The sequence below is a fragment of the Geotrypetes seraphini genome, chromosome 1, assembly GCF_902459505.1.
Source record: "Geotrypetes seraphini chromosome 1, aGeoSer1.1, whole genome shotgun sequence".
Classification (NCBI taxonomy): domain Eukaryota; kingdom Metazoa; phylum Chordata; class Amphibia; order Gymnophiona; family Dermophiidae; genus Geotrypetes; species Geotrypetes seraphini.
In genome coordinates this window covers 157477166-157490453 of record NC_047084.1, presented here as the reverse complement: position 1 = coordinate 157490453, position 13288 = coordinate 157477166, and the positions used below count along the sequence as shown (strand labels likewise).

Here is a 13288-nt window from a genome sequence, read left to right as displayed (position 1 = left end):
TAAAGTTTTCCATAAGCGTTTTTGACGATGCATTGGATCTGTGTTGTCTAGGCTTGGATCTAGCCATATACCTAGGTTTCTCAACCCTGATTCTATGGTATTACCATTTAGTGTTATTTGGAAACTGGGTCTGTTTCCTCCCCATTTACAGTATTTATGAAAACTAATTCTGTCTTTTCTTTATTAGCTACTAGTCCGTTTCCTTGGAACCATCTAAAGATTTTCTCTAGGCCTATCTTGATCATCTGTTTAGTCTTTGCATCCTGCCTTTGCAGTGGGATGATCAGCTAGATGTCATCTGTGTAGCTATACAAAGGCAAAAACTGCATTGGTGATGTACAAAAGGCCAAGTCTTTAATGGAACGATCATAAAAATAGTCTTAAATAAACAATCATAAAGAATAAACAATGAATGTAATCATATAACAGTTTGTATCCAAAAGGACTGATGAACCCGGACCCGTTTATAGAATATGGGTCTTATTTCCTCCTCAAGAAGATGCATTAAGCCCCAGATTCTATATATGGCAGTCAGATTCGGGCGCCCAGATGTGGGTACACTTCTGAAACCCACATGCAGTTTAATTGGCTAAAGAGATGTTAACCATCATAAAACCGGGTGCTAGCAGCCAATTATTGATGTTAATTACCCTAGTACCAGTTAGGATTTGTACATGCATCTAGCTGCATGCTATTCTATAGGGTACACAATCGAAAAGGGGGTGTAGCCATGGGAGGGGCACTCGAGATCCACTAGAGATCATTCTTTTGCAGTCACTGGCCCCCAACTTTGGAACACCCTTCCAAATTGCATTTGAACAGAACACAATCTTGAACGTTTTAAAAGATTATTAAAAACTTTCCTATTTACAGACGCATTTAATCAATGATTTGTAAAATGAGATAAGGAGCTTTACGGAGAACAGTCTGAAACAAAGAGCGCAAAATCGGCTTTTAACCTTAAATCTCTTTACTTTCTGTCTTTACTATTGATATTGTAATTCTACCTTTACCGATATTATTAGTTTTATATGTAAACCACATAGATGTTCTTCCATTGCGGTATATTAAGTGTTAAATAAACTTGGAAACTTGCATGGGGCAGGTCATGGGCATTCCAAAATGTTACGCTCAGTGCTAAGTGCTATTTTGTAAAGGGCATGTATCCTTTATTAAATAGCGCTTAGCACGGATCTTTTCCAGTGCTCAGTTTTTTGAGGTCAACATATAGATTCATTGCTCCCTAAGTGTATCCCTTGCTACTTGTGAATAGTCATGTAGTAAAGAATGTTTTAGTGATACAGCTGCAGGAGACATGCAAGGCAAACCCCTACTATTTATTTTATTTGCAAAATAAATTATAGCCTACTTAAAACTTAAATGGATTCCAAAAGATACATACATAGATCATAAAATAAATATAAAACATTTAACTTTCTTCCCTAAAGAATAAAAACAAATAAAATCACACATTCTGGCCCTGATTCTGGAAAATGTACCTAAAGTTAGGCATGGCTTGGACATCCTTAGTAGATGTAGTTTGCAGAATCGTGCTGAGCAGTGCTCAGCGGCGCACAGCGGTAGTTAGACATCCAAATTTTTAGGTGTCCTTTACAGAATCAGGGTCTCTGTGTCCAATATCCTATAGTAATCAATGTCCTCATCCGTTTGGAAAAAAACTTCTACAAATAAGAAGGTCTTCAGAAAACTTCTACAAATAAAGAAGTCTTCAGAAATTTTTTGAATTGTTGTATATTGTTCACCATCCTTAAATGTCCAGCTAAGTTCTATAATTTCACTCCTGCCAAAGAAATAGCCCTAGTTCTGGTGTCTGTGTATTTAATCTGGTGCAATCTGTCCATTGATGAATGCTTCACCATCTCAGATCTCATTGAATGATGTGGATGATACCATGATATTCCATGATGGATTGCCTGAAAGGTCAACACCAACTCTTTAAATACAATTCTACTTTTATTTATTTAAAAAATTTCTTACCCGTTTAAACCTAAGCGGCTTACAAAATACAGTAGAATCATTATCATAAAGTGACATACATACTCACAAAACATAACAGTTCCACAAAAATATCACTACTCATTCAGTTAAAAGCCTCCATGAACAGAGTTATTTTCAGTGTCTTCTTAAATTTATGAATATCTGTAAGTAATCTCAATGGTGGTGTCAAATTATTCCATAATGATACCCCTGCTATTGAGATTACAGATGCTCTCGTATTTTCATAATGCGCATGTAAGAACTTATTTGTAGACCTCTCCGTCTGACCTTAAAGATCTAAGAGGCTGGTAGAGCGTCATCACCTGTGTCAAATACCAATTTTATAATGGATCACTTTAAAGATCAAACAGAAGGACTTTAAAGACAATACGAAAGTTCACAGGCAACCAATGAAGTTTTTTCAATCATGGTGTAACATGCTCAAATTTATTTTCACCACATATCAAGTGTGCCATGGCATTTTGAATCATCTGTAAAGCTTTGTGCCATGAAGATGCTGTTCCCAAATAAAGCATATTATAATAATCCAACCTTGAAATAATTGTGGTCTGTACCACCAACTGAAAATCATATCCTGATAACATCAGTAAACACATGTAGATTTAATCACTGCAAATATCCTGATCTTTCATACTCAATGTTGAATCCAACCAGACCATCAGAATTTTCAGTTGTTTATGTATCGCAAGTTTCATATTATTTACCTCAATATTTTGGGGCCACTTGAGGTCTTCGCTTCTTCCAATCAACATCACATCTGTTTTAGCAAGTTTCAATACCAATTTATGATCTACCATCCAGTCATTTACAGCTTTCAAACACATTGATAATTTTGTTTGCAATTCAATTCTCCAATCATTCATTGGAGAAAAAAAAATTGAATATCATCAGCATAGAAGCAATAGCGGACATTCAATTGCAGCCAATGCAGTTGCTTCAAAAGGTGGGAAACATGCTCAAATTTACCACCACCACAAATTAACCACACCGTGCGTTGCTAAAAGAGAGGATAATAAAATTCTTAGAATCAAATGGGTTACAAGATCTGAGACAGCATGGCTTTGGATGATGGCTGTGGTGTTGAGTAGTTGCTAGGAGCAGGAAGAGATTGTGGCCTTGAAAAAATTTAACCGGGTGAGACCTGTTGGCTCAAGATCCCTGTATTCCGACCACTATGCTAAATACATTACATTAGAGATTTCTATTCTGCCATTACCTTGTGGTTCAAGGCGGATTACAAAAGAATTACAAAAGACTGATTACATAAGAAGATATCTGGTAGTTTCCAGGGGAGATGCAGAGTAGATCTAAGTAATAATATCTAAGTAAAGTAGAGTTTAAAAACAAAATCAAAATAAAATGTAAATCTATTAAGTCCGATGAGGAAAGGACACTTAAAGCCACGGACTGTGAAAGCATATTTGAGTCTCTGGTGGTGTCGCTGAGGACTGTGAGATATTGACACTGGGAAATTCCAATGGCTGCTGTTTGAATATAGAAACAGCCACCTAATAGCTATAGATATGATCTATTTCTCAGAAGGATAGTTTATAATTAGAGTGCCTTGAAAAATTAAATTTACTAAAGGTAAATCATGCCAAATGAATCTGATTGAATTCTTTGACTGGGTAGCCAGAGAACTAGATTGAGGAAGGGTGCTAGATATAATTTCCTTCGATTTCAGCAAAGGTTTTGACATGGTTCCTCATAGAAGGCTCTTGAACAAACTTGACCGGCTGAAGTTAGAACACATAAGACAGATGTCAGAGGGTGGTGGTTAATGGAATGTGCTCAGAGGAAGGAAAGGCGAGTAGTGGAGTGTTTCAAGGATTGCTGCTGGGTCCGATTCTGTTTAATATGTTTATGAGTGATATTGCCGAAGGGTTGGAAAGAAAGGTTTGCCTTTCTGCAGATGATACCAAGATTGGAAATAAAGTGGACAACCGAGAGGGAGCGAAAAACATGAAAAAGGATCTGCAAAAGTTGAAAGAATGGTCTAATGTCTGGCAACTAAAATTCAATGCAAAGAAGTGCAGAGTGATGCATTTGGGGAGTAGAAATCTGAGGGAGATGTATGTGTTAGGAGGTGAGAGGCTGATATGCACGGACAGGGAGATGGACCTTGGGGTGATAGTGTCTGAAGATATGAAGGCGACAGAGCAGTGTGACAAGGTGGTGGTTGTAGCCAGAAGGATGCTAGGCTGTATAGAGAGAGGTGTAACCAGCAGAAGAAAGGAGGTGTTGATGCCCCTATACAAGTTGTTGGTGAGGCCCCACCTGGAGTATTGTGTTCAGTTTTAGAACCTATCTTTCCAAGGATATAAGAAAACTTGAAACAGTCTAGAGGAAAGTGATGAAAATGGTAGGGGGTTTGTGCCAAAAGAAGTACGAGAAGATACTAGAAGACCTCAACATATATACTCTGGAGGAGAGTAGGGAAGGGGTGATATTTGAAGGTATTAATATAGGACCAAATCTTTTCCAGAGAAGAGAAATTGGTAAAACTAGAGGACATACATTGTGGTTGAGGGGAGATAGACTTAAGAGTGTTGTAAGGAAATTCTTTTTCACAGAGAGGGTGGAGGATGCTTGGAATGTCCTCCTGAGGGAGGTGGTAGAGAGGAAAATGGTGATGGAATTCAAAAAAGCGTGAGACGAACACAGAGGATTTCAAATTAGAATACGAATGGGCAAACTTTCACTGTCTGAATCCTGCAAAGGAGATGGTTCGGATAGGATGGAGTGAGCCTCAACAGCAGCTCCAGTACGTGGAACCTAAGGACAATACCGGGTGGACTACTAAGGTATATGGCCCAGAAATAACAAAGAAAAAAAAAGACATTTTAATTTAATCATAGAATTGCAGATAATTACAGGGCAGACGGTCCATCCAATCTGACTTGTAATTAAATTATCTGCAGTTTCCTGATTAAATTGAAATGTCTCTTTTCTTTGTTATTTCTGGGCCATAGAACTTAGAAGTCCACCTGGTACTGTTCTTAGGTTCCAACTACTGGAGTTGCAGTTGAAGCTCATTCCATCCTATCCAAACCATCATCAGATAACTATGTTACTATACCACCTGCATTGTTCTAAATCTAGAAGATATAGGGGTCCTTTTATCAAGCTGCGCTAGTGGGGTTAGCGCGTTGGACATTTCATCAGGTGCTAACCCCCGCAGCCGGCTAAAAAACCCCAAAAACTAACGCCTGCTCAATGCAGGCATTAGCGGCTAGCACGGCAGGCGGTTTAATGTGTGTTAAACCCCTACTGCAGCTTGATAAAAGGACCCCATAATCTCTAGATATAAAGCATTACAGTGGTCCAGTCTCGGCAGTATCATACATTATACCACAATTTTGAAATCATGCCTTGATAATATTGGTTTTAGGTGACTTAAAAGACACATTTGATAAAATAAAGATTTAACAATAGCTAATACCTGTTCTCTTATTGAAAAAGTTGAGTCCAACTAGATGCCTAAAATTATGATAGCTACCCATAGTTAGTGCGCATGTACTAAACTCAGTGGCAAGGGTGGTTGCTGGTGTTTCCAAGTTTATTTATTTGACTTCCATTTTGAAACTGTTGCATTGGTTACTGGTAGCCAGAGGTTTTGCTACTCATTCAAAAGGTGTTGTATGCTACAGCACCTCGGTATTTTCCCATGCAATATAGTTGCACTTTCCAATGGGCTCCTTCAGGTCTGAACATGCAAACCAGCTGGATATTTTGGTAGTATGGACTATATGATATGCGGAGACTAGACAAGGCTGTTTTTCATTAGCCAATCCACTGTTATGGAATCGTTTACGTTTGTGTGTAAATTTGACACAGCTTAAAAAGTATTTGAAGGGACATTTATTCTTCTTTTTTCAATCTAATTAAGAAGTATGGTCACTACTGATTTTGGGGTGCAACAAAGTGCTTTTTTGCAGTTATATATGGGTTTTATAAGTCTGTTTTGTGTTGGTTTTATGATTATGATTATTGTACTCCAGGTGAACAATAAATGTAGAAAAATAAATAAATAAATACACTTTTTGTCTAATAAAAATAACACTGGACAACAAAGTTTTTGCTTCTTCAACACTTTCAGGTGTAATTTACAGATTTTGGGCTGCTGATCATAAAATCGCGTTTAAAATTATGTATCATGTACCGTTTTAACAAAAAAGTACATTTTTACAATTTCTTGTTATACAATACTTTCAGGCTAATGCAATTAATAAATAATAATTGACGCCAAAATTAAGGAAGGCATTTTTGTTGGTTCACAGATCACACGCCATCAATGACGAGAGATTTGAAGATCTGTTAGTGGGGCCAGAGAAAATCGCCTGGAAAGCATTCAAGGATGTTGTTGAGAATTTTCTTGACAGTTACAAAGGGGACATGATCGAAACATTCAAAATACTGAAGGGAATAGACTTAGCAGATAAAGGCAGATTGTTCACCCTCTCCAAGGTAGGGAGCACGAGAGGGAACTCTCTAAAGTTGAAAGGGGATAGATTCCGTACGAACGTAAGGAAGTTCTTCTTCACCCAGAGAGTGGTAGAAAACTGGAACGCTCTTCTGGAGTCTGTCGTAGGGGAAAACACCCTCCAGGGATTCAAGACAAAGTTGGACAAGTTCCTGCTCAACTGGAAAGTACGCAGGTGAGGCTTGGCTCATTTAGAGCACTGGTCTTTGACCTGGGGGCCGCCGCGTGAGCGGACTGCTGGGCGCGATTGACTACTGGTCTGACCCAGCAGCGGCAATTCTTATGTTCTTATGTTGACAAACTTAGAGCATACAAAACCATGAAGTGCAACATGTCACTGAAGATGCGCTTTCTACATTCACACTTGGACTTCTTCCCCTCACATCTTGGTGTAGTCAGCGACGAACATGGCAAAATATTTTACCAGGACATTGCCCACTATGGAAAAAAGATAATCAGGGCAACTGGAATCCATCAATGCTGGCTGACTATTGTTGAACACTGCAACGAGATGCACCGGAGACTGAGTACAAACAAAAGTCAGCAAGAAAACGCTTTTAGCCACGGTGAACTATCATGGCGTATCAGAAACTTTGTGCATTAAAACATATTATAGTCAATTAAAGATACCATCGTGTTTCTCAAAATTCCTTCGTGATACAGTCAGTGGGAAATTATATTTGTGTTTATTTTGAAGGGGGTCTATCGTAATCACCAGTTTGTTTTAAGGAAGCAAAACTTTTGGAAAAATTTGTTGTCCAATTTAATTCATTCCCGCACTTTACACATTTCAATTACATTTTTTCTGATGCGTGTCTTGTAATTTTTGCTTGTTTTTAAAACGGAGCCCAGATGACATTCCTGATTCAATTAAGTTCACTCCTATTTTTCTAGGTATGTAACGGACATCTGTTCTTTGAAACCGAGTTACTTTCATGTAAAAAAAAAAGAAAGAGAAAAGTATGACCAAATGTACTTTATTGAATTTTATTGACATTGGAATTCTGTGCTGGATGTTGGTGCCTCGGTAAACAGAATTATTTTCCTACAAATCAGTCACGATCGTGAACACACAACATGAGGAATGGAAGATGCTGGAAAAAAATGCTCAAGCTTCTTCAGTCTTCTATACGATTACAAACTACCCAAACTAATTCTATTCTAGAAAATTATTCTGGAAAATGTCTCGGCCTAGCAAAGCTGCTGAACTCTAGTGAGCCATCTGATGGATTTTTCTGTTCTTTACCAATATGAACCCATGTGGAATTTAGCCCTTGTTTTTCAAGATTTATTGTTTCATAAAATGTATTACAGCAAGACAGAAAATACTTTTTTTGCCAGTTACATTACTACTTTGGACATCATTTTTATTCCTGCTGTTATAGAAAGTCATAAGTGCTAGAAGAAAAAGAAATTTTGTTTGGAGAGGACCCAACAGTCTGACTGGAAAGGAAGTTTTCAATTTCAGAACTGAAAGGAGATTAAAATTAATCTAGTGAGCAGTATAGTATGCAAAAGGTCAATCTGATGATATTTTTTAAACTGAGACTCCAAAGATGTTGGCTGAATAATCCATAATACATAAATGTAAACCCACTATAGTTGCACTATATGTTAACACTATAAACTGACTTGCGATAAGAAAACACCCCGCCTCTTCAGCCCCATAAGAAATCTTAGATTCTCTCAGCTTGCTTCAGCAATAAATATTAAAATGGTAGCATGTGGAGGACCTGGGTTCTAGTCACACGTCACTCTTCTGCTCCATTTGGCCAACTGGAAATGGGTATAGTCCAAAAGTGGCATTCACTGTCCAGTAGAGAGGGAATTTTAGTTAGGCCCTGATTCTATACAGTCTGCCTAAAATTAGGTGCCAATAACAGCACGCAGGCCCGGATTCTAGTAACGGGGTCCTGAAGTTAGGCGGTGGAGGGCATCCTACCTCCATTTAACTAATCAATCGGGATGCATGTTTTTTGGGGGTTTGTTTGTTTTTTTTTAATCAATGCAGCAAATGGCACCTTTGTTGAAGGTACCATTCACAAGCCTACGGAAGTGTCTAGGCACATCTAAGGATGCCTGAGGCCGGCATGGGCAGCCTTGCGAGACCACAGGATTACCGAATTTTCACGCATATAACGCGCATACGTGTATAACACGCATACGCGTATAGCGCGCGGGTCCAAACCATTTGTGTAAAAAAAATTTTTTATATAGCACGCACACGCGTATACCGCGCATGCTGCTATAACCTCCTCCCGCCACTCCCGCTTACTCCCTCTTCTGGCCTGCGAACCGGCATCCTCCCCCCCGCTCGCGTCACCCCCCCTCCCCCGCGATCCTACATCCCCCCCCAGCACCGCAAAGACATCGGTCGCTTACCCGATTTGGCACCGGCACCAGCACCAATGCACAGGACGTGCCAGTGCCAGTGCCCGAAGATCCTCCCTCGTTGGGCTGGGCTGGGCTGGGCAGTGCGAGGGAGATCCTCCCTTTTCCCTGTGCCGGGCTGGACTGGGCTTTGAGTATTTGCGCATGCTCAAAGCCTTCTGGTCTCGATTTCTAAGGTGGTCTCTCATTTTTTTAAGGTAAGACAATAATGAAATACTTCATTATATTAAGTTATGGTATCTGTATCATGATGATGATTTTCTTTGTCACCTCACATGCTGTGTAGGTCCAGCTTTCGCTATTTATAACTGGTACCCTTCCTGTCTTAGATCTGATTTCATTGTGACAGCAGGAATTCTGCAAAGTTTTTTTTACTCATAATCTTTTCCTTTTCATGCCCGAGTGGATACCATTAGAGCAAACTAAAGGTCAGAAACAAGAACTGAAACCAGAAAGAATATACCAGCAGAGGATTTTTAGATTTTAGATTTTTCAGTTTTATAAATAATTGTAGATCAGTCATCTTATTTATAGCACTGAAGACACTTGTGATAATGTAACTAGAAACAGATAAGAAAGAGGGTGTATGGCAGTTCATTTAATATACATAAAACGCATCAAAGTGAACAAATATCCAATCTGAAAATCTCATTCTCATTAGCAATTACTCTACTTAAGAGTTACACAGAAGATTAAAGTCCCAATATTCAAAAACAAATGAGCTCCTAAAATTTAGACACCTAAATGTGTGCCCTATTTTCAGCCACACTTAGGAGTCTAACCAGGCAACCAGCACTGAATATCCAGGGTTTTGGGTGTTTTTGCAAACTAAAGCCTGGTGTAAATCCCTGTGCCTAATTTACCTGCCCTTTTACTAAACTGTGATAGCAGTTAATAGCGTAGGGAGCTGTGCTGAATATTCCATGTTGCTCCCGACGCTCATAGGAACTCTGAGCGTCGGGAGCAGCGCGGAGCATTCAGCGTGGCTCCCTGTTCTAATAACTGCTATGGCGCTTTAGTAAAAGCAGGGGTTAGGCACAGCAGGCATATTCTGACCCGCCTAAGCTCCTCTCATGGCCATGCCTCCTTTTTAGTTCCATATACTTGGATTGCAAGTAACGTGGTTTACAAGTGTTTTGCAAGACAAGCAAAACATTTTATTAAAATTTAACTTGATATACAAGCAAAGTCTTGTAATACGAGTACATACAGTATACACGCGTCACATCATCACAACTGAGCCAATGGCTCTTTTCTCTCTGACGCTGCGGGAGTGTAGTGACTGTTCTAAACGAGCAAAGTCTTGCAACACGAGTACACGAGTAAATGAGCGAGGTCTTGCAATATAAGTACGTATAGTATTTTGTATTAAAGCTTTTGGGTTGTGGAACGAATCGTATGAGTTTCCATTATTTCCTATGGGGAAATCTGCTTTGATACACAAGTGCTTTGGATTACAAGCATGCTTCTGGAACGAATTATGCTCGCAAACCAAGGTTTTACTGTACTAGAATTTATGCCTAAAAAGATGTAAGCATGAATTTTAATTAGTGCCAATTGCTGATAATTGCTTGATAGTGGCCAATTATTGGCACTCAGTGTCTCATTAATCAATTAAGTTTATTAATTTAGATTTATATCCCATCCTCCCCAAAGAGCTTAAAACGGGTTACAGTTTACATTCACAGTGTTACAATACATGGTTTGATCTTATAACTAACCCCTCCTCCCCTCCCCTCTTTTACAAAACCATAGCGATAATAGCTCCAATGCAGAGAGCTGCACGGGAACGGGGACGACAGGAATCCCGCGGGACCCACGGGGATCCCGCAGGTTCCCCCTTCGGCTCACGGGGATCCCGTGAGGACGCCCCTCGTGCTCTCGGGGATCCCACGGGGTTCAATGCCTTTCCTACCTGCCCTGCTGCGAGGCATCATCTTCCATTTTCTGCCTGCCCTGCTGCAGCACACATAGCCAATCAGAAGTCTTCCCCAATGTCAGCGCTGACGTCAGAGGGAGGGCTTAAGCAAAGCCTTCCCTTCCTCCGACGTCAGCGCTGACATCGGGAAGATTTTCGGTCGGCTGTGTGCGGCAGGGCAGGTAGGGAGAAGGCAGTGGCGTACCAAAGTGGGGGGCGATCCGCCCCGGCTGCAGCCATGGGGGGGGGGGGAGTGTGCACAGCCGTTCAGGTCCCCTTACCTTTGTGGCACTTCCCCCAATCGACCGACAACATGCCCGGCCGACAAACCTCCCTGCCCTGTAGCCACGAATCTAAATTACCTTCTTACAGCAGCTTCAATGCTCCAGCTGCTGTAAGAAGGTAATTTTAGATTTGCGGCTACAGGGCAGGGAGGTTTGTCTGACCGGGCCTGTTCTGTTGTCAGGCGGGTGGGGAAGTGCCACAAAGGTAAGGGGCAGGGAGGGAGAAAGGGAGGAAAGGTAGAGTGGAGAAGAAAAGGCGCTTAAGGGAAATGGGTAAAACTGAGGGGGGAGAAGGATGCTGAAAGCACTGGGGAAGACAAAGGGGTGGAGAAGGACGCTGAAAGGACATGGGGAGGACGGGAGGGGGGGAGAAGGACGCTGAAAGGACATGGGGAAAACAAAGGGGTGGAGAAGGATACGGAAAGGACATGGGGAGGACGGGAGGGGGGGAGAAGGACGCTGAAAGGACATGGGGAAGACAGAGGGAGGAGAAGGATGCTAAAAGGACATGGGGAAGACAAAAGGGTGGATAAGGACGCTGAAAGGACATGTGGAAGACAGAGGGGGGAGAAGGATGCTGACAGGACATGGGGAAGATGGGAGGGTGAAGGACGCTGAAAGGAAATGGGGAAGAGAGAGTGGGGAGAAAACGCTGGCAGGGAAGAAGACAGAGATGCCAGACTATGGGGGGAGTGGAGGGAAGAAGATGGGTGCCAGACCAATTTGGAAGGGGGGAGAAAGTAACAGAGCAAATGGAAGATGCAGAGAGAAGAGAGACAGTGGATGGAAGGAATTGAATGAGAACATGAGGAAAGCAGAAACCAGGCAACAAAGGTAGGAAAAACAATTCTTTTTTTTTTTTTTTTTGCTTCAGGATAAAGTAGTATATTAGTTGTGTTGATAAAAATTTATAAACATTAGTGGCTCTGGTAGAAACCCGTTTACAAAGTATGTATTCTTCCCAATTAATATTTCCAAATTAATAAAGTCTTTTTGCTTATTTTTAAATGGGTTTCTACCAGAGTCTTTAATTCAGTAGCATAATTAACTGAAATAACTATTTCTGAAGTTTATAGGTACGGGCGGGGACGTAGGGGATTCCTCGCAGGGACGGGCGGGGACGGAGGGGATTCCTCACGGGGACGGGTGGGAGTCCTCACGGGGACGGATGGGGACGGGTGGGACTTTGGCGGGGACGGGTGGGATTTCTGTCCCCGTGCAGCTCTCTACTTCAATGCTCATAGAATTCCTATGAGCATTACAGATGTTACCGCCATGGCTGGTGCTATAAAACACACTATGGTTTTGTAAAAGAGGGGTGGGGGTGGGGGTGGGGGGAGGGGTGTAAATTCTATCCGAAGCTACATTGGCACCCAGTTGAGGCAAGAATATTATTCAAGTTACAAGGTTTTCAAGGTTTCAAGGTTTTATTAAAATTTGATTTAAGTGCTTATCTAATATCTAAGCGAGTTTATAATATATAATAAAAAAAGACCATGAACATAATAAAAATGCCATGACCAATACCATTAATACTTACAAAAAGAAAACAATTACAAAGATACATCCACTCATAATTGGCATATTAAAAAGGGATAAATGACACAGACAGACGGGAGACAAGAGGAAATAGGGTTAGAAATACAATTTGGATAGGAACGAAAGACAAATAAGGAAACCCCCCCAAAAGGAAAGGGCTCGAAAAAGGATACTGTAAAATTTAAATCAAATGTTAAAAGCTTCTTTAAATAAATGACTCTTGAATAGGCTTTTGGAAAGTTCGAGATTAGCTTCTTCTCTAACAAGACCGGGTAGGGTATTCCAAAGTTGAGGGGCTACGACTGAGAAAATGTCAGGCCTTTTGGTTCCTATTATATGAAGGGAGGGGACCTTCAGCAAATTTACGATTAGATGATCTGTGACTGCGGGGTGGGTCGTATGGGATAAGATATTTATTAATAAATTGGGGCAGTTTAGAATGAATTCTTTTAAATGTTATGAAAGAGATTTTGTAAGAAATTCTTTGATTAATTGTCAGCCAACGGGCATTTTGAAGTAGGGGGGTAACATGGTCGTATTTTCTAGATTTTGTTATTAATTTTATTGCGGCATTTTGAATTAGTTGTAAATGTTTTAATTCTTTCTGGGGTACATTGTTTGGCCTTATACCTGATTATCCTCCCCTTTCACAAA

The 13288-nt window shown here is 40.6% G+C and overlaps 1 long non-coding RNA gene across 2 annotated transcripts in view; it reads right to left on the bottom strand.

Annotated features, from left to right (window-relative positions):
* Positions 1-332: 332 nt before the first annotated feature.
* LOC117345433 overlaps positions 333-13288 on the bottom strand; it is a 74379-nt gene continuing 61423 nt past the window's right edge. For both annotated transcript variants that reach the window (XR_004538128.1, XR_004538501.1), the window contains one exon: positions 333-1934. This is a non-coding gene — a long non-coding RNA (uncharacterized LOC117345433). The remainder of the gene's footprint in view (positions 1935-13288) is intronic.